General features: G+C 36.7%; 1 long non-coding RNA gene and 1 pseudogene across 1 annotated transcript; both read left to right on the plus strand.

The window, feature by feature from the left end:
• The first annotated feature begins 15,666 nt into the window (after positions 1 to 15,666).
• LOC120289903 lies at positions 15,667 to 20,487 on the plus strand (annotated as a pseudogene).
• Positions 20,488 to 20,617: 130 nt separating this feature from the next.
• Positions 20,618 to 21,644, plus strand: LOC120289553. Its single transcript, XR_005547580.1, has 3 exons — positions 20,618 to 20,643; positions 20,772 to 20,870; positions 21,564 to 21,644. It is a non-coding gene; the product is annotated as an uncharacterized LOC120289553 (long non-coding RNA).
• The last annotated feature ends 436 nt before the right edge of the window (positions 21,645 to 22,080 follow it).

Genomic DNA, 22,080 nt, shown 5'->3' on the forward strand with positions numbered 1-22,080 from the left:
GTACTAATCAAAGATGGACCATTATGATGGTAAAACCCCGCTGATTCTGGCTTGATTTCATCAAATGTATTGGTCCAAATTCGTTTTTTCACCTTCTCTGCCTTTAAATTCCACTAGTCCTTCTCACTAAACATGTTGGAGCCCGTAATGGGCCGTGGTAAAGGTTGGGCTGAGGATACCCATAAAATGTTGAAACTTTGCACAATACAGCTAGCTTTTCCCTAGAGCAACCGCCGTTGATAGTATCTTTAATCAATTTAATCCCTTATTCTAGAGGATTAATAACATACTACGGGGAAAGTGTTAAAAAATCCTAAATCTTTTGTATTTGTGTCAATTTAGTCATAAACCTTTTTCCCGGTACCATTTTTTGTCCTAAGCCTTTTTACTTGGTATCAATTCAGTCCTTTCAAACTAATCGTGGCCGAATTTTCATATTTAGGCGTTAGCCGCCTAACCTGGCATAATTTCCTATGTTAATAATTTTTAATAATATTTTAATACTTTTTTCTTTTTCTTTTCTTTTTCTTTTCTTTCTTTTTCCTTCCTCCAGCAACACTGACCTCAACAACCAACTGCAGGAAGACGGTCGTGGCGAGGCTGACCCTTGCCCATGGCCAGCAAGGCTCAACCCTCACTAGCCCGACACAAAGCTGCCCTACGGCCTAGGTGGTGAAGGCGAACCCACAGCCTTGGCGCAAGGCCAGCTCGAGGCCACCAGTCGTGGAGGTTGGCCTTCCGGCCTAGCGCTAGGCCGGGAGGCTCGCCATTGAATTCAGCGAGGGTGGAGCCTACCAACCAAGCTATGAGGGCGGCTTATGCCGTGTTGGCAAGGATCGAGCCTCACCACCCAACACAAGGCAACCTCGCTACCCTTGCTGCTCACCGCCAATCGTTGAAGTTCGGCCACTCGACTAAAGGAAGGAGGAGAGAAGAAAACAAAATTCAAAAAATTAAAATATTATTAAAATTGTCCACATTAATGTCGATCGTGCCACATCAACCACCAAGCCAAAATTAGTCGAAAAGGACTGAATTAGCACCAAGTAAAAAATTATAACTAAATTGGCACAAAAAAAAATTTAGCGACTAAATTGACATAAATATAAAAATTTAGACTTTTTAACACTTTTCCCACATACTAATATAGTCAATATCGCATATGTACTTTCGATTTCCTCATTAGTATCAAGTCTAAGTTGTGTTACATTAACATCCCCATACCTTTCATGCTAGTTCTTCATTAATCTAAGGACAACAATACTAACTGTTGAAGGGTGGATTAAAGTGTGAGATGAGTAGTTTGTAGAGGTCGAGCAATGGAGAGTATAGATCATGAAATTTGTCAAAATAAATTATACACTTTCCTTAGAGTGACCACCCTTGGTTGCGGTGTTAAGTCGATTTACTTCATCAATTGAGAGAATTCATAGCTTACTATAATAATTATTATTTTTGCAAGATCAAATTACAGTCAATCCCTAGTTGATATCCCATACATTAGGAAAGTACACTAGAAGTGCCAAAGTTGTATATAACGCTCACTTTTGGTACCAAAAGTTTCCGTCATATCACTTTAGTGCCACCGGCAAGAGATTTCAGCCAAATTGATTACATGGCTTTTTTATATTTAAAAAAAAAAAAGTTGACGTGGCTTTTAAACGATGCCATTTTCCGTCCCCTTTAAGAAAACGATGTCGTTTTGCTATCATACGTGGATGGCCTCACAAAAACGACTCGGCACAACTCATATGGGGATTGAAATTAGGTTTTTGTCCGATCCTCACCCAACGCCGACTTAGCTCGCTCGCCACCGTCACTCGACCACCGTCGCCGCCTCCATCGTAGCTGCTCAACTAGGTGAGCGAGGAGAGGCTAAGGTTGTTGCTCAAGCAAGAAACAATGAGAAGAATAGGAGGCAAGGGGGTGAAGAAGGAGGAAGAAGAGGGGTTAAAGGTGAGAGAGCGAAGACGAGGAGGGCAAGAGAAACAAGGAGGGTGCAAATGGAGATGGTGGATTGGGCTCACTCAGGGAGAAGCAAGGGTCCTTTTGAAGGGGGAAGAAGAAAAAGAGGAGGACAAGAGCTTGGGCTTGTCAACAATGTCGAACGAACCGGAGGCGGAGTTGTGGTGCTAGTGCTAATGCTAGTGCCGCTAGGCCGGTTGGTGTCGCTAGTGCTAGTGTTAGTGTTGTTCTTCGAGGAAGAAGACAATGGGAAGCCCATGCATGCCTTATCTCTCTCTCTCTCTCTCTCTCTCTCTCTCTCTCTCAATTTGGGATTTAGGGTTCCGACTTGGGGGAAAGACATAAAACGGTGTCATTTTGTTGTTTAGATGCCGACTCTTACTTCCCTCCGACAAGCCACATCAGCTTCAAAAAATTAAAAAAAAAAAGTGTCACGTTGGATTTTCAGTCAATTAGATCGGCGTTGGAACTAAATGATCGTTTTTCAAATTTTTTTGCACTCTAAAGTGATCCAAAATAAACTTTGGTACCAAAGTGAGCCGTACACAACTTTTGGCACTTCTAAAAGTATACCTATCCCGATAGTGCTTCTTCTACTCCTTTGGTTCTATTTATAAAATAAGTGCTAGTGCACTCAAATCTTCTTTGCTTTGGATTTGATGCGGATTCCTTATTCTATATTGCCAATGATCAGCTTTTGAGATGACTTGATTTTATAAGCTTCCAAGCATCAAGTAGGGTTTGCTGTGTCCTACAAGGATTTGTTGATCGTTAGTTTTCTTCAATTCTTACTTTTGTTTTACTTGACTTTGATCACCAAAAGACTGAAGTCCCTGTGAATGTGACTTTATTAAGTTTGAAACTACTTCGCATTCTTCACGTTGAGTCTCGATCTTATTGATTCTCGAATACTTTCCGAAATTTGACATTCATGGATTTCTTCGATAATTTGTGTATTCTTGTTGAAGACCCCGTAAGCTTTGCTTGAAGTAGAGTAATCAAGAAATATTCCTTCATCCAATTTTTCTTCAAATTTACTAGATCGATCATTTTCATTCTTCAAAATAAAACACATGCAACCAAACACATCAAAATAAGAGATATTTAGCTTCTTCCCTTTATATACTTCATAGGGGGTCTTCTAGGATGGGCCTTAAAATACCTTGTTAATTATATAATGTGCAATAGAAACTACTTCTGCCCAAAAGCAATAAGAGATTTTACTTTCTATTGTGCGTAGTTCTTGTTATCTCCTCGTAATGATCTGTTTTTCCTTTCTACAACTTAATTTTGGTCTGGGGTATAGAGAAGAGAAAACATGTTGAAGACCACTCTTGTCACAGAAATTTGCAAAGTCTTGATTTTCAAATTCCTCCCCTATGATCAGTCCTTATACTTGAAATAACATAACATTTCTCGTTTTGAACTTTCTTAGCAAATTTTGAAAAGTAAGAGAATGTTTCGACTTATTTGCCAAGAAGAAAACCCAACTGAATCATGAATAATCATCCACAACTACCAAGCAGTATTTCTTTCCACCAATGCTTTGTGTTCTTGTTGGTCAAAAAGATTCATATGAATAAGCTGCAAGACACGATTAGTAGAAACTTGAATTACTGTGCTTAAAAGAGCTTCGACCTATTTTCCCAAGATACGTGGAGTACACAACTCAAACTTCTAGTATACCATTTTGGGAAGATCTCGTACCAACTTAGATGAAAGTTTGGCAATTTGTTTCATATTCACATGTCCAAAACTTGTGCGATGCTAGAGGATATGCTTCATCTTTGAATCAAATAAGACGGTGAGAACTCTTTAGACTTATGTCCGTGAAGATAAATATTACCATGTATTTGGACCAAAGAATGATTGAGATAAGTATCAACTTACTTCCAAAACAAACATCTTCTTGAAAATTGATTTTGAATCTCAGTATCACATAATTGGCTTATACTCAAAAGATTGTAATTCAAACCTTTTACCAAAGGAAATACTATTGATGATTAAACTTTCAATCTTCATTGTTCCATGTCCAATAATTTTTCTTTTGTCAAGTTTCCACCCAAATGTGACATTTCCTCATTTTTGTCTTTCTAGTTTTACAAAATTGCTTGAATTTCTAATCATATGCCTAGAATAGCTACTATCCAAGTACCACTTGCTTTTCCTTTTAACAATAATGACCTGCAATCAAAAAGAAATCTCAAACTTTCTTTAGTACCCAAATTTTCTTGGGTCCCGTCAGTTAGTTTTAAAAACAATTTTTGCCCAATCCTTCTTAATAGATCTCCAAATTCTAGGACATTCATTCTTAAAATGTTCTGAGCTATTACACTTAGAACATTTAAGAGCATTCACCAACAGATTTTATAAAAAAATTTGAAAATGATTTTTTTATAAAAAGATTTTGGGGTCTTTGTCTAAGTCTCTCATTTACTTTAGGAAAATCAATTGAACGAGTATTTTCATTGTTCAAACCCAAACCAGATTTGTTAAAATATGAGTATTTGAGCTAGAAAAAATTTTCTCTAAAGTGTTTAACCCTTTAGAAAACTTTGTAGAAATAAATTAAATCTCATTTTTCAAACATTCATTTTCTTTTTGAAAGAGAATTAGTATTTTCTTCAAAACATCAAAATCATTTTTCAGACTTTTAAACTTTTCTCTCCAAGAATTATCATGTTGCTTGAGCTTTGAATTTTCCTTTTAAGTTTGGAAATCCTTTCAAGAGAGAATTTGAGGTTAAGGAAAAGTTCATCTATATTAGAAACTTTACTAGAGTTTATGAATGACTTACCTCAATTCCCTTATCAGATTTTTTGAGTTTGAGTCTCGATTCTAAATGAGCCATTAGACAAATGTTTACAAATTCATCTTCACTTTCCTCACATTCCGTCACTCTAAGTCTTTGCTTTAGAGCTTTTCTGTATTTATCATACTTTCCTTTCTTTTTCTTTTTTAAGCAAAAGGATAGTTAGGGCTTGATATGCCCCTTCTTCTTGCACTCAAAGCATATTACATCCTTACTTGTTTCAACATCTTCCATCGATACATCTTCCATCAATGTCTTCTAGGAATTTTGCTTGTTTTTGCTTTTTCCAATTCAATCTTCTTCCTTTCCTATTCAATTTTCTAAATTTCTTTGTCATAAGGGCCAACTCCTTGTCATCCATGTCATTGTATGTATATGTATCATCGAATTAACATTCGACTTAAAATGCAATTGACTTACCTTTGGATCATCTTCATCATTGATCTATTCTACTCCATACAATGAAGAGTGCCTATCAGCCTGTCAACGATCCTTTGCATCTCTCAAATTCCTTTTTCACATGGTCCTAGTCTTTTGAAAGTCCTCATGGTAGTTTGTTGACCTCATTGGAGCAGAAATTGGTTGACCTTAATATGCCAATCCATTTACAATTTCCGTAAACCGACTGAACATATCTTCAATAGACTTTCTAGGCTTCATTCTGAATGACTCATATTGACCAAGTAAGATGTTTATTTTTGTCTCATTTACACAATCTATTCCTTCATAAGTGACATGAAGCATATCCCACACTTCTTTAGTTATTTCACATGAAGAAATTATGTTATATTTAGCAGAGATAAGTTATATTATAAAAGAATAAATAGCTTTAGTATCAAGAGCCTCGTCTCTTGATAATTTATGCTTGGTTGGAATCCTCAACATCTTTATCTACGACTTTTCCTTCTAAAGTAGATGTTGCCTTTGAATTGATTCCCTTTCTACAATATCCCATTCTAGAGGGTTTAGATCTTACGAATGCCTTCATTTTATTCTTTCACACATTGTACTCTTTTCTATCAAAGTAAGGTGGCCTAGTGTTACTATGTCCTTCAATCAGCCCTAGTGCCAATATATACTAGACATAGAAGATCTTTAGCTCATAAGTAAAAGCACTTCAATAAAATGAGCATCACAGGCTCTGATTACCACCTAAAGGGGGGTGAATAGGTGTAAAAACAAATTAAGAAAATAAATGCATATTAAGTTATTTTGCAAGCAAAGTCTAACTAAAAGTGACACCGCACTTCCAAGTAAGTTCAAACTCAATTAAGGATGATTTAAAAAGTCGAGGAGTTTAGAAAAAAAAAAAAATGTGAGGAACAAATTAAAGAGTTAAGGGAAGAGAAAAATTGAACACGAGATTTATAGTGGTTCGGCTTAGATCAAGCCTACATCAACTCTCCCATGCCGACAGCCTTCGCTCGGCTAGAATTCACTAAGGTATCAATAGAGAAATACAACGATTTGAGTACAAACACTCAGTTGAAGGATCTCTTTTTCTCACCGAGTCACTCTTCTTGTATTTTTCTTAAATACAATTTGTAAGCGTTGTTGATGAAGAACAAGTGATTGAAAGGCCTCAAACTTTGGAATTTCAGTTTTCACTTTCTACCCCAAATGGACCTGAATGACCTCATTAAATACCCCCTACGCTTTCCGACCGTTGGCACTCTCTAGAGGAATTTCTTCTAATCAATTCGTTGCATAAAAAGCGATTAAATAAATCTTGTAGCAATTTGAAGATTGAGATAAAATCCGATGATTTTGGTCGCTCATACAATCAGAATCTAAGTTTCCATAAGTAGATGCTTCCCAAAAAAGAACTTATCTTCGGAATTAATTTCATCAATTCATGATAGATTCCATCATTATATTTATAAAAGGTAAGTGATATTTTTCACCAGAATTAATTTCATCAATTCGTGATAGATTCCATCATAAATCTCTATAATGTTCATACTGAATCCTTGTCGAAAATCAATAATCTTTAGTCTGATTATATCTTCGCTTTGGACTTGGTTTATGGATCTCATTAGAGTGGGAAAGACTTCTTGAGTAAAATAAACTTCGACAACATTCCATGATATAGCATAGAAGTCTAGTATTCTTTAGAATAAAAGCAAGAATAGAAAGTTTTATCAACTTCAAAACTTGATAGGAGTTTTCTCAACACTTTCCTTCATGAAAGTTACTCATAATTGCATGAGAACATCCTGTAATTTTCTTTGGAATTTTTTAATGTGTTTAACTATGTCAAAATCGCTTAGATTCGAACATGTGGACAATCTGCCCTACTTTGGTCCGAATTTTGTTTTGGTAAATTGAGTCCACAAATGAACTTGTTTGGTCTCAAATCCTTCACGAAAGTTGAAATACATGATGTATATGTTCAATCGATGCATGCTTTGAAAATCTTGATGTTAGCAAGTGAGAGTCAATTACATGAGTTAAGGTGAAATGCGTTGCAACTGTACATAGTTTAAATATGCATCTCTATTTTATCATTTTTGCTGCTATTCATGTGATCACATTTAGGTTTTAGGTTTTGAACACCTAATGATAAAATGTCTATCATTTCATGCTCAATATGTAGGATTTTTTGTAAGATTTTTGCATATATTGAGATGGCTGAAATCATGTCCGTTGTAATGAAGTTAATGCTGAAATTAAAACCTACCATATATGCATCTTGCCATGCTTGTTTGAGTCATTTAGAGAACAAATCTTGCAATAATGGCTTCTTGACATTTAAACTACATGTTACAAGATTTGAATACATGTTCACATCATTGCATTTAAGAGTCATTTTGCATGTTAAATTTGTGCCGTAAGAACGCATGTTCACGTAGAAGCCCTCATATTTCATCATAAATCCTGAGTCATTTTATTGTAATCGGACAGTGATATCTTCTCATGCCGACTTAGGGTTAGATGACTCACCCCATTATTTGTCGCATCAAATTATAAGTCATATGCGATTTCTTCATGACATTTTGTGTATTACTCGAATGATTTTTGTTGAGAAAACTTCCTTGAATGTTTTGAAGTTGACAAAATGTTTTCATCGCTCAAATTCAAGACTCGCAGACTCTACTCATCAAAGCCCGCACTGACCGCGACCAAGACTCAAAGCTCATCCTCATCGACAGCTTCTAAGACCGTCGAAGTAAGCCATCCAAACGTAAGAATTTCAAGTAAGGATTTGATTTTGTCAACGAAGAAGATCTCTTTGCTAGATATAGTATTTCGGAATCCATTATTCAATCAAGATAGATTCAAGGATTTTGATCCGTTGATTGGCGAAATATACTTGGAAAGTTATACTTATGGAAACCGAAATCCTGATTGTATGGGCGAGCAGGATTGATGGGCTATCGTCATGTTCCTTAAATAGCTCGAAGATCTTCCTAATTGATTATGTCCAACGGGTAGATTGGAAGAATTCATTTGGTAAGTGCCAATGGGTATGATGGCATAAAGGAGTATATAAGAAAGATATTCCAACTTGTTCGAGTATGCACGATAGAAGAATTTCAAAGTCCGAAGCTCCTTGTACTTTGTCAATTAAACTCGTTGAGTGAAATCTTGTACGCAAAAGAGAGTTTATATCTTTGAGAGACCTTGAGGAAGTGTAGAGAGTCTCTACACTGTGAAATCAATGAAGAGCTTTTCTGTAACAACTCTTTGTTCATAGTGGAATCCAGCGGTGGCCGTCGCTAAGAGTGGACGTAGGCTTGGATTAAGCCGAACCATTATAATCTCTCGGTGTTCATATTTTCTTCTTTTGCGCTCTTTTACTTTGATCATAACACGTTTTGTTTACAAGAGACGAATTTCCTTCTATTGTTGATTAGTGCTGCACACTTATCTCAAGAAATTGTTTTTACACCTATTCACCTCTCTAAGTGCTCATACTAGCTTTCACAACTTTGAGGTTTTTCAATGCATGCTTGAGTTCTTTTTTGCTTTTGAAACGCACACCTTAGAGAACTTGATCTTAGAGCACCTAATTGACCTAGTTTGGACTCAAGCCCTTCTAGAAAGTTGTATACATTTAGATGTTTCCAATGCTACTGATTTCATGCAAATCGCCATCATTAGGAGCACTTTTCATTTTTTAAAAACTAGATGATAATTTGGACATGAGATCAAATTCAAACCCCTATTCTAATCAATGTTTGGACAAACCTTTGACATTTTTGTTCTATTCTTCCTGTAAGGATTCTACACTCGGTCTCTTAAAAAAACTCGTTTGTCATCATGTTGGTTATGTTGTGTGAAAATATGATAATTTTTAGGCATGTTTTGATAGGACAAATCATCACAATGTTGACTGAATATCCTCCTGTTTTGACAATTTTGCTGACATGCTGTTGCTTGCTATCTAATTTGTAAAATCATATGTAGCTCATTTAGGAAAACTTTCTTCACAGAAGTTGTTCGTTATTATGCCATGCATATTAGGGAATTTTTCCATAGCTAGATTGTCAATGGACATTACTCAATTTTGTTGACTTGACATGTTTAGTCTGAAATTTCCTGATGTGAACTTTCGGTTGTGATTGTTTAGTTATACCTTTTAAGTTAGTTAGTGCATGAAATTAGGGCCACGTTATCTTCATGGAAGTTGTTCTAAATGCTTCGATCTTTTGTTATAAAACAATTTACCTTTCCAAATTGCATTTTTGTACATATGATGTTTCCTAAAACAATTTCTGGAAAATTCTTTTCCAAAACTCAATTTGGCTTAAGGGAAAGTCGTGTTTGGACCATATTCAAATGCCTACAATGCTTGTAAGTTCATTTATGCGAGCCCCAAGCTAGCCTTAGTAATTGAATATATGCCATAGCCTAGATATCTGGTGAATCCTAAATATTACCAAACCCATTTAACGAAACCTAAAAAAGCTTATACACACACACACACACACACACACACACACACACACACACACACACACATTAAAAATGGTATTGCTAACATGGTTTTATACAACACAAATTTAATGGACAATTTTTATAATTTTAAAATAATTATTTAAAAAAACTGAGTTTTAATTGTTTTTTAAAAATTAAATTTTTATTTATTTTTATTTTTATTTTTTAAGAATATAATTTTTACTTTTCTTTCCTCTTTTCTTTTTTCTTTTCTTCTTCCTCTTCTTGGCCGGCCGAATACAACGACATCCGGTGACCGACCATAGGTGAGCCGGCTTGCCCGACTCACCAACACCTGGTAACTCAAGGCTCGCTTAGATCGGCGAGGCTCAGCTTCATCGACTGCCCGCAAGGCCTCCGCCTCGCCAAATCGCCAAGGCTCAAGCTCGCCTCGCGGAATCTAGGAAAGGCTCAAGCCTCACCCGACGTTGACGAGTTTGAGTCTCGCCCGATCGGGCGAGGCTCGGGCCCGCCGAATGCCTGGGAGGCCTCCACTCCGCCACGGTGCAACGCCAATGAGCTCGGGAGTTCACCAAATCGCTAAGCCCGAGCCTCGCCAAACGCTGCTAAGGCCTCCAAACATCTTGCGAGGCCTCCGCCACGCCTACGCCAGCAAACCCGAGGCTCGCTTAGCCGATCGCTGGGCCATCGCCATGCCGGCCACCGGAAAAAGGAAGAAGGAAGAAAAAAAAAAAGAAAGAAAAAAAATTAAAAATAATTATAATTTCGATTTTTATTTTTAAAAAATTATTTTTGTAAAGTTAAATAGGGAAGGGAGAGATTGTGTGGTTTGGGTTGAAATGGGTTCTTACATCTAACCCATTTAAGACCCACTTAAGACTCACCTATCTTAAGTCTTAAATTGTTAAACCCATTTTAAACTAGTCTTTCAAAAACAAGTAACCCATATATGACCCATTTATGATTTAAATGGGTCATATATGATCTAAGACCCATTTTGCCACCTCTACACTTGTGAGCCGCATTTATGCAAGCCCCAAGCAAGCCTTGGTAATTGAATGTCTTTCAGCTACCACATCACTTTGTCTCCAAAAAAAAAAAAATTTGATGATTTCCGAAAGAAGTCTTTGAAATATCACATGTACAATTATGTCATACATTTAGAAGTGTCTCGTGTTTGTGATTGGCACATGCCCTTGGTACAAGTGACCAATAGTTCACCTTCTTGCTTGATTGGCTAGGGAAACAAGGTCCAAAAGACCTGCATGCTTGTTTAATTTCTGCAATGCATGTGACTTTACATGTATGATAGAGTCGGTGCATGATAACGAGGGAAAATCCTGAAATCACATAGATGGCTTGGTTATGAAACTTATAAGTATTATTAGCCATGTAAAAATACAATTAGTCAATAATAGCTATAAGTCACCCAAAAAAAAAAAGAATTTGGTAGATGTCTTAGTGGGACCTATTATGAAAGACAAAGGTCAATCTCAATAAATCTTCTTTTTGCATTGAAATTCTTTCAATAGATTGATTTTGGCATGAGTCGTGTTTTTGATAATTTTAATAAGAATGCTTGTTTCTTTACATTGTATGTACCTAGTTATATAGTTCTTAGACTAGATTTCTTAGATTAGATCTTGAAGATAGAGAAGACATGAAGACGATGGAGCTCAATGTCCATTCCGACCATAATCTTGTACTATTCATTTCCTCGACATATGTCTCGAGTCCTTTTTTTTTTATAGTCTCATAAGTTGTAGGTCCTCTTTTCCCTTTTCAATTATATTTCCTTTATATTTTCTAGAATTGTATGATAGATTTATAGCTTTCCTTAATTGTTTACTTACTTCTTCGTAATTTTCAATTCAATTGGGTGCTTCCTTTTAATTTTCTTTAAAATGGAATAACATGAAAACGACCAACCACGCACACCGTTTAGTTTAGGACTAACAATCTCGAAATGTAAGAAGAAATGCATGGACAATTTAGGTAAATACAACATACTGTTTAGGCAAATTCGAAATGGCATTAATGGAAATATTGGCGTAACCCAAGTCTCTGACCCAAATATCAATTGTGTAGGAATCAAGGGGACACTCCCGACCCTCGATTGGGTTTCTAGCCAACCCCCAAAACGAGGCTAGTGGCCTCATCTTATTTTTAAGTTGTCCAAAATAACTAAACTATATAAATGAACTCGTCATGAAAGGTATGGGTCTTGGTAAGACTCACCAGATTTAGCATAATTAATGTGGCAGTTCCCAAAGGATGAAGTGATGCCATCTTTATGGGTGAAGTGTGTACTATCGAGAGAGCTATTTTAGTAAAGATATCCTTAAATTCAATATCCACACCCGAATTTCTCCGATGTGTGTCACCCATGGGTATGGATCACGACACTCCGCTTCATGCAAGGTATGAGCTTGGGAGAGGTCGCAATCTTGTGGAGGGAACTCACGAGAGGCTTAACCCAAAGGCAAGTGCTGATAACGTCTTGAAACGCAAGGTGTTAGGAAATTCTCATGATCATACTCTTAAATTCCGATATTTCCCACTTCCTTTTCTACCAAGAGGGATTAGCGGCAGCAAATTCGGGTCGCAACAAGAGGTTTTCTTGAACATACTTGACATTCATCAAACTTGCAATTGTCTTCTTTCATGATGTTAAAATAATATTAAAAGCCAACGTTAGTCAAAGAATACCCAATGTTTGTCTATCCATCAATTCTCATTCAACTCACTTCATCAACTCAAGCTTCTTCCAGGATAGGGGCAAGTGCCGATTCCTCTAATATAGATAATTCTCAATCTATATCTTTCAGAAATCAAAATCCATCCCATCAAATTTATTGATTCTCACTTCTCCTACTTCTATTGCCATTAATTTGCTTAAACTCAATCAAGCCTAGCTTTGATACCAATTATTGTGGAAGTAAGCAATCAAATAATAAATTAGACATAAGAATAAAATAAATCAATCACCAGATTTATATGGTTCAATCATAATGAACTATGTCCATAAGGAGGCAGCAACGAATTCCATTACATCAAGCGATACAATGGAAATTAGAATTACATTCGAGTCACTCAAACACTTAGTGTTTCCTCAAGTCACAATTACCCAATAATTTGTACAGTATTTCACCACAATTCCTCTTTAAATAATTTTTCAATCTCATGAAGGTATTCACAAATCTTACTGCAAGATTATTAGCTTCAACACTCATGGATATCTTCAAGGTCTAATTCATAAGCAACAAGCTCATCCTTGATAATCTTCACAAAAAAACATTCACTTCTTATATATGGCACAATTGAATCCTAAATAGAAACCTCTTTTAGGAAATTTTCTCCGATTAGTGAAACCATTTAATTAGGAAAAGCTATTCAAAATAAGAAACCTACTTGAATTAAGAAACTTTCCTTTGAATGCAAACTCGAGACAAATTACAATATAACAAAGTCCATTTTAGAAAATCTCACTTTTTATTAGCGAAAGCAAATTATATAGGCAAACTGTTTTCCATCGATTGTGTCCCTTGAATCCAACGGCTTGACTCTGAAGATTCTTCCAATGACTAGTTTGGTGATTGAATATCTAAGGGTTTCATACATGCCAAAGGATTGGGCAAATATTGAGAGCTTTAACCCTCTGAATTATCTCGCTCTCTATTACTTGTAAATGTTTTATTGTTGGCTTGTGATTCTTGTCAAAGGGTCTTTGTTGTTCATTGTAATCTACATTGAGAAGTGTACAAGTGTAATGAAGTCGCTTGAGTATTGATAGAATCATTTATCAATTTTGAGTAGTAGCACTCATTACTTTGTAATATTTCTTGAGAGTATTATCAGCTTTCAATCTTGTCCATTATTGTTAGTTTGGGAAAGTGAATATAAACTTTGTTAAATGCCGATCAACTATGTATGTGTTTGCAATTCTCTTTCTCTTCATTCATCTTATCATCTGTTTGACAGAAGCACTTGCATTTGCTATTTTTAAACTGATTCTCCATCTGTCAAAGTTTAACTTGAAGTACTCAGAGAAAGTTTATCAAAGTTGTTTAAAAATAATTTATTTATGTCCTTTGATTGTATCATTGGCCTCAACAATTATTCCCAAGCAAAGGAGCACCAATACGGAGTGAGCCAAAAAAATACAGACCCAAAATACGGATGGGACGGGCCTAGTATAACCTAGACAGATTTTGCAAGCCCGAATAGGTCCATGCCGGGATTTTGGGACTCTTCGTTTTTGTTTATATTCTCACCGACCGAGGCCTTTGGGCCTGAGATGTTTAGGTCGAAATGGCCCGGATTTGCTGAAGTAATTTCCTAATACAGTCATAAAAGTTAAACAAATTATTAGAAATCAAATAACGTGAAAAGATGTGGTGGCAATGGTTCGACAATGAAAATTGGCAGAAGATATGCCAAAAAGTGAACTTTGAGGCTAAAAACAGCCACAAAACGTTTGCTTTGAGCCTCAGTCTCTGATTGAGCTCGAAGAATTGTACTTTACGGTCTCCATAACTCTACCCAGATGAAAATATGTGCGCCATTGAAGTTGGGTGCGCGATATAAAAATACTAAAATGAGAAAACATTAGAAAATATGTAACTAACGTGGTGTTTTATATTCATGATAAAAAAAAGTAACAATTCAACCTCACACCTAATCGCCTGACCAGACTCTCGGGCAGGTAATATCCAACAATTTTTTACATTTTAAGCCGGCATAAATGCATTACAAATTCTAAAACTTGTCACAAAAGTATGATTAAGGTATAACATTTTAAATGATGTAATCAACATTTAAAACTTGTCAAGTTAATGTAATTAAATCAATACTCCGTTAACATTTTCTGTTTATCAAGTTAGATGAAGTTAATGAAAAGATTCGATAAGTTTTTTTGATCTTTGACGAGACTTTTAGAAAGTTTTCGACTCAATTATATTTTCGATAAATTTTAAGATTTTCAATATACTTATCAATTTTTCTATCAAAAGGATTTTGTAAACCCAGGTGTGGATAAAGAAAATCATGAGTGACCATTTGGGGAAAGCATGTAGAAAAGGATTAATATTACCTAAAACCTCAAATTATTATATATGTGACAAATTTATGCTAAGTTAATTTTTCGTTACAAAAATCCAAAAAATTGATATATTTATGACTTATTTACCATCTATTAATTTTGTCCAATTTTATAGAATTGTTAAATTGTATAACACGTAACAAATTAACCTGATATACCAATTTAGGCTTTACCTTTATTCATTATGATATAAAAGTTTATGATTTTTTGTCATATTAATCTAACTTAATGAATATTACAAAACTAAAAAGGATCACAAATTTATCGGTATGAAGTCATTGGGGTTAAAAAATTAATTTAGATTAAATTTATCATGATACATCAGCCTAGGTTTTTCGTAATGTCAATCATTATATATTGACTCGATTAACAAAAAAATCAAATGGACCGAAGACAAGAACTTTTCCCTCTTTTCCATGAGGTTGAACCTCGTTCATCACCTGACCTATCTTCCTCTCGTAACTTCCCTCCTTTTGTCCCCTTCTTCCTCAGATCAAAACCCACTTGTCAATTCAAATCGCCCCCCATCAAAGCTTTCTCCCACTCAAGTGTCAACCCAAGAAAAAGCTCACCCAGAATAGGAAAACAGCGCAGAAAGATAAAGGGAGTGGAGGGAGAAGAGGAAAAGGAGGAGGAGGGAAAAGAGGAGCCAAAGAGAGGAAGACAGGAGGCACTGGGCGGAACTGGGCGGCGTCTGATGCTCCCTTGTTCTCCTTCAAACCCAACTTTTCTTGAGGTCAGTTCTCATCTGGGTCGTCTGAATTGCCCTTAATTTTGCTAGTAGAGGGCACTGTCTTCTTGGTCGAAAAGCTTCAATTTTTAGGTGGCTTTGCAGTGGTAGTGATGGTGATTGGGAGCAGTAGTAGCAATCACAATCACCAAGAAGATGTGGAGAGGAACCCTGTGGCGGCAGGGGCAGGGGCGGGTGCTGCGGTGCCCAGAAGCGGCGGAGGGGCGGCAGCAGGTCGTGGGGCACCACGGTCTCGGGCCAATCTGTGTCGACCAGCGGCAGCATGGGTTCGCCGTCGAGCCGCAGTGAGCAGGCCATGGCTACTCCGGCGAGCGAGAGTACTTTTCTCCGCATGAACCACCTTGACATTCAAGGATGATGCTGGATCTCAGGGAGATGTTGGGTAAGTGGGAGTTGTTTCTTTTGTTTAGCTGAATTGTGTTGTGTTGAAGTGATGCTGGAGACAATTGGGGAGGTACTGCTATGTATGCAAGCTTCATGAAATGTGAACCTGGTATCAACTTTGTGGCCAAACTTATGGGAATTTCTGAGAGGTAGATCGTATGAAACTCCTGATGCGTGAAGTTGCAATGCTGATTTGGTTTTGCTACTCCGGTGAAGAGCAGGTCACATATCAGCTTATAACATTGGTGAAATGTGCAATGTACACTCTTTTTGGTCCTTTTAGCTAAGTTGAATTCTAGATTTTGTCTAGTGGTTGGAATTGTATGAATGTGTTTAAAGTTTAAATGTACCACATGATGTGAACATTTGATAATTAACTCCTGCTTTTACAATTGGTATCGCGAAGATGAAGTGGGAAATCCTGTGGCATTCCATGAATTAGGGGCACTTGAATATAGTAGTAATATCTATGCACAAAGTTTGATCTTTGTTTTGTGCTTGAGGTATTGCTTCATGATTTAGCTCTTGTTAAGACTCACAAATTGACTGTTTCTGTTTAGTGGCAAGAAGAAGAAGAGAGGTCAGCGGGCAGCTGCTGGTGATAAGAGGGAAGAGGACTTCGCCAGTTTAGCATGAAAGTGATTATTACACTTTCTGATGATTCCTTTACTTGTTTTAATGTTTGTGAGAAAATGTATGCTGTGGCATGAATGGGAGTAATAACGCTATGATGCTTCTCACCTATGAATAACTTCCCTCTTATTAATTTACATTCATTGTTTTGGTGTTTTAGTGTGTGAAAAAAGTGGAAAGCAAGGGAAGAACTACTTACAATGAGGTCAGGCAGTTTAATACTTTTTAATTGCTTTCCTTTGTTTGGTTTGCTATCCATGTATGAGTGCAGATTTCTATGCTTACGGCTCTGTCTGAGCTGGAGTCAAATTCATGTTTCAATGGCAATGTTCACAACCAAGCTAATAATCCCATCGAGTTCATTTGCCTCAAAAAATCCTGTCAAGTTCTCTTCAGCTTTTGCAAGAGCAAGGACATTCTCAAAGAGTATTAAGGATATTTTCTCTCATTGTTTAATTCTAAAATTGAAATCCAGCTATAACGATTCAATTACTTGTGGAATAGGAGGGTACAATGTACATTCTATAGTTGCAATAAGTGTCATGCTACATTTGAGGCATTTGTATTCATTGCAACTTATGTCAGTGATTATCTATGATGGTCTGTATTCTCATTATTCTGACTAGATCAGTAAACTTTTCTCCTTTACATTATGGAATATTATGATTAGTTAAGGACCTGAGCATTTGTCTATGCAGACATGGTACTAAACATCTTAGAAGGATCCATAGAGCCAATATCCCCTGTAAAGGGCCTTTTGTTGATGTTATTGAACCTTTTCTTGACCTATATCGGTGGTTTTAGCGTTAGTTGTTGTCATTATCTGAAATATGGGATTTATTATATTTGAAGCAGTTTTTGGTATGATTTGAGTGTTGGAGCCAGTAATGGTTATTTAGACCTTCTCCTAGTTTCTTGGTTTAGGCCCCATGTACATTGTTTCTCTGACAAAACATCATGACCTTCATTTGATATCTTTTCTTTTGCTTCTCTTTCTCTTTGGGTTTTTTGTCTTTCAACTTTTGTATTTCACTAAAGTCTCATGGTATGAATCTCTTCTTTCCTTTCGTTTTTCCTTGGTTCTCATCTTCCAAAGGTAGTCCAGAGTTATCATTTTCCATTTCTTCTGATGTCATTTTCCAATTTTGTTAACTTTTCAATAATGATCCAGATGTTTAATTGTCTCCTTCAGGATAGATATCAGCAGAAGCTTATTTGAATTTTTATCCTTTTGGTACATGGTATCCTTTTCTGATGATCTAAAAGCATGGATTTCTTCATTATGAGAAACAATGCCTATCACACTATCCTGACAATTTGTTCCCTATGTTTCCTTGTTGGCCCTTTTCCTTTTGTCACTGCCAGAGGAGTTGCCACAGGCCCCCTCTTTGGATGAAAGCTAGCCACGGCCATTAACAGAATGACCTTCTCTTCCCTAATTTCCCCCTGTATCCTAGAACTTATGGGACCACTTAAATTGTTTGGCTAATCTTCAACATCTTGATGTGAGCCAAAATCTTCAAACAGGATTTATCTACCTAGAACAATTTTACAAATTGAAACAGGCAAAAGATTTAGCAATTAGGAGCCGCTTGTAGAGGTCTCTTCGAAATCAAAGGTCAAACTTATTTGACTCAAAGTCTAAATGAATGTTCGAAGATTAAGTATGTTCACATGTAATTGTACTTGCTTCGCACGTTAAAATCAATTTAGCAGGTCTTTGCCGTACACTTGATAGTCAAAGTTTTATGTTAAATGTTGGCGTGATTATAACTGTCTTAGACCCATCATTTATTTGTCTGTCACTAGTCACCAAAAGATTTGCCTTAGTGGAATTTTAACTGAGAATGGATTTTCCCTTGTGCTTTCTTGATTTTTCTAGTTGAACCTCTAGAGTTCATCCTTTCTTGGTTTCACTTTCCTTTTGATGTTTTGGAACTTTAAATAATCCTTCCCTTATTTGGCCTGGAAAGGTGTTCCTTCCGCTTTCACTTTCTTCGGAAGACAGCACAATTTGATTCTTGGAACCTCACTACAATCTCTATAGGATTTATGTCAAAATAGATAAGTTAGTCCGCATCTTCTTCATGTGTTCAGTGAAGCTGTTGCTTACATGTACAACTTTAAAATGGGATGTTTCCTTCAGCTTTTTTTTTTTTTTTTTTGGGTCATGTTTCCCTTCAGCTTACTGCTTGGCAAATATTTGGCAATTGAACCAACCTAAAACTGAAGCACCTGACAGCTGTTTCTTTGGAGGTTGCTTTCACTTTCTTCAGAGTGCTAATGCTTAAAAAGATGTCTTGTCCAACACATGTAACATTCACGGCAACTTGCATCATGACACAACCAGACACAGCTAAAAAAGCACCAAACTGTGGTCCTGTTATCCCATGCAGGGATTTGGTCTCATGTTTTTGTATCCACTCTTTTGCTCTTTATTTTTTTTGTCTTTTCTCCTTTAAGCTCATTATTCAATGGATGGCTTCATTGATCAGTGATGTGTGTGAGGGGATATGTCAAGATGAATAACATCTTGTCAAAAATGTGTTTGGTGATGTTCTCCTCTCTTTGTTTACCTATGGTGATAGATAAGTAACTACCAGTCAGAAGCTATTGCTTCTTCATTTTGAACTTATAGAGCAGCTAAGACTGAGTTCCGCAGAAAGCAACCTGTTAACTCCTGTTGTTCTGGCCCTATCCATTCAGCTTGCATTTACATTAGTTGCACAGTTTCATTTGACTTCTTTCTGGGAATTAGCAAGCTCTTTTTCCTTTATTGCTTGGTGGCAACTTTCCTGAGTGGCTGAAGCACTACTTATGCCTACTGAATGGTGAATGTCTCCTCTAAATAATAATTTAATTTAGTCCTGACTCTCTATACAAAAGGAGATTCTAATTTGTCTTGTACTTGATGATGAAGCTATCCTATATGTCTGTTAATAACATCTAGAGGATCCTGCTATTCAAAAATCATCTAGTAGTAGAAGCATAAACTGGTTTTTGGCAAGTTGCAGGGATAGGATGGAGTCAGCAGAGGATTGTCGACATATACTTTCTTGCTTTGTCACAACATAGGAAATAGAATGTATCGTATCTGGTGCTAATACCATTTTTCAGTAAAACTTTCATATAAAATGGATGTTAGGTAGCTGTTACAAATTTAGGGATTTCTCTCGGCATTCTTGTAGTGGAGACATATTTTTGGTTCTAATTGTAGGGGAAATATTCAATAAGATTGCTTTTCGTAAGGACTTTCATTTAAGTATATCTGTGTTTGAGACCATATGCTGAAGAATCTAGTTTTCCATCTCTCATAAAATTACTGGTCAGAGTCTCTAGAGTTGTTGATGAATGACAAATTAAGTGCAAATCTGATTTCTGTATAACTGAGCCATGTAAAGTTACTTTGTGAGAGAATGTGCTCTGGAGGACTTATTGCTCTGCAATTCTTTGTTGGTGCTTGCTAATGCGAAACCTTTCGTTATATTCAATCTGCGCTTGTTGTTTTTCATTTGAAAGTGTCAATGAATGATCTTATCATGTGCTTGGACAAAACCACTTCTGTGAATGCAAATTTTGGTTTATGTTTTTTTGGCTTCCCTGTGAGATGTCTGAGAGTTTGGAACACTTTACAGGTTGCTGACGAACTTGTTGCTGAGTTTGCTGATCCTGGCAATAGTGCTGCTACCCCTGATCAGGTCTGTACGTCTTTAAGAAGATCCTAAATGGCAAGGACAATACAGCATCCGTCCGATTGTCCTAATTTTGGTGCTGTTTTTCCTTGACAGCAACAGTATGATGAGAAAATATAAGACGGAGGGTGTATGATGCCCTGAATGTTCTTATGGCGATGGATATTATATCCAAAGACAAAAAGAGATACAGTGGAAGGGTCTGCCTCGAACTAGCCTAAATGACATTGAGGAACTAAAGGTGTGATATAATTCTGCAAGTTTTCTGGTAGTGGATTATCTCTGCCCTTTTTCCCCTGCCATTGGCTTATCTTGGCCGTTTGCTGTCACCATGCAGACAGAGCCATGGGTTGAGAAATAGAATTGAAAAAAAAGCAGCCTATTTACAGGAACTGAGGAACAAGTAAAAGATCTTTTGCCCTCATGTTTTGGCCTGAAATTGGTTTTGCCTCGCTCTATTTTCTGTTTAATTGTCTATACCAGCGGAGCAGGTTCACTAACAGCTTCAACTTTATCTGTTTATGCATGAAGTATGTAGGTCTACAGAACTTGATACAGAGAAATGAGCAGCTGTTTAGTACGGGAAATGCACCAAATGGAGGCATTGCATTACCATTTATTCTGGTTCAGGTGAATGTGCTTATCCTTTACTCTTGGCTCCATAATTGGCATACATGTGACAGTTCAATACTCAAAGTGTAAACATATCCCCATGGTGCTTTTAATGAGATTACTCAATCTTGTCGCATCCAATGTGATAATATTGTCAAAGGTGGTAAAAAAAAATCATTGTATAAAAAGAACAAGAAATATCTCATCATCAGTGAAAGGAAAATAATTGTCTAGAAAGTTAAAACGTGTTTAAGTAGTGCCCAAAGTCAAAATAAAATATAGAAACTTCTAATAGGCTAATTAAATCTTGAAGAATTCATGTCATCCCATCTAGTTGTTTTGCCGTTGAATGCCTGTGGAGTAGATTCAATCTCTTAAGAAGTCTTGAGTGCTGCACTGCCTTGTCTCATAGTACATTCTCTGGCATTATTAGATTTAATTGATAGATGGGCTGTGTAAAAGAGAGTTTGTGACCTGTCACTATAGCCTATGAATTGCAATTTGGTTCTTTATGTTAAACAAATTAATTTTAGTCAGATTGCTTACCAAAGATTAATGCTATCACAATCTTAATGGATGAAAAGGTCAAGTTCAAAGAATGTCATTCTGATCCATGTGGAATAAGTTTTTCATGCAAGCCCCGTTAGGTGGGAGTTCCTTGATTGCGTTGGATGAACTCTAGCACCTTTTTTTTTCCCTTGCAAATTGCAGACCCGGCCACATGCAACTGTTGAGGTTGAAATATCAGAAGATATGCAGCTTGTGCATTTTGATTTCAACAGGTACAGCCATATAAGCAATTTCTATTTTCGATTGCTCAACCAATTGTTCATACCTGCACTATCATGCTGCAACTTGATCCGTGAGAATCACTAAGCGATATTTTGAGAATTTCTGCTAATTGGTGTCGGCTGCTTTGCTGCACGCCAATGGAGATCATGCATTGGCCCATGGGCTTTACCACTGAACCAGCTTTGGAGCCATTGGTTTTACCATGAATTTGGGTTTATATTACAGCACATATTTATGACGCGATAAAAAGATCGCGAATGGCGCTCTTTCTCGAAATTAAGTTTCATATCATGAAAATTCTAATTTAAGGCAAGCGAATTGATCGAATTGGATGGCACTCATCCCCGTGAATCACGATTACTCTTACTTCTTGTTTATTTGAGGCACGAATCTACGGTCCGGCAGCTTGACGGACGGACGAGACGTGACCATGTGC

Source organism: Eucalyptus grandis, chromosome 11 (assembly GCF_016545825.1).
Source record: "Eucalyptus grandis isolate ANBG69807.140 chromosome 11, ASM1654582v1, whole genome shotgun sequence".
In the NCBI taxonomy this organism is placed as follows: domain Eukaryota; kingdom Viridiplantae; phylum Streptophyta; class Magnoliopsida; order Myrtales; family Myrtaceae; genus Eucalyptus; species Eucalyptus grandis.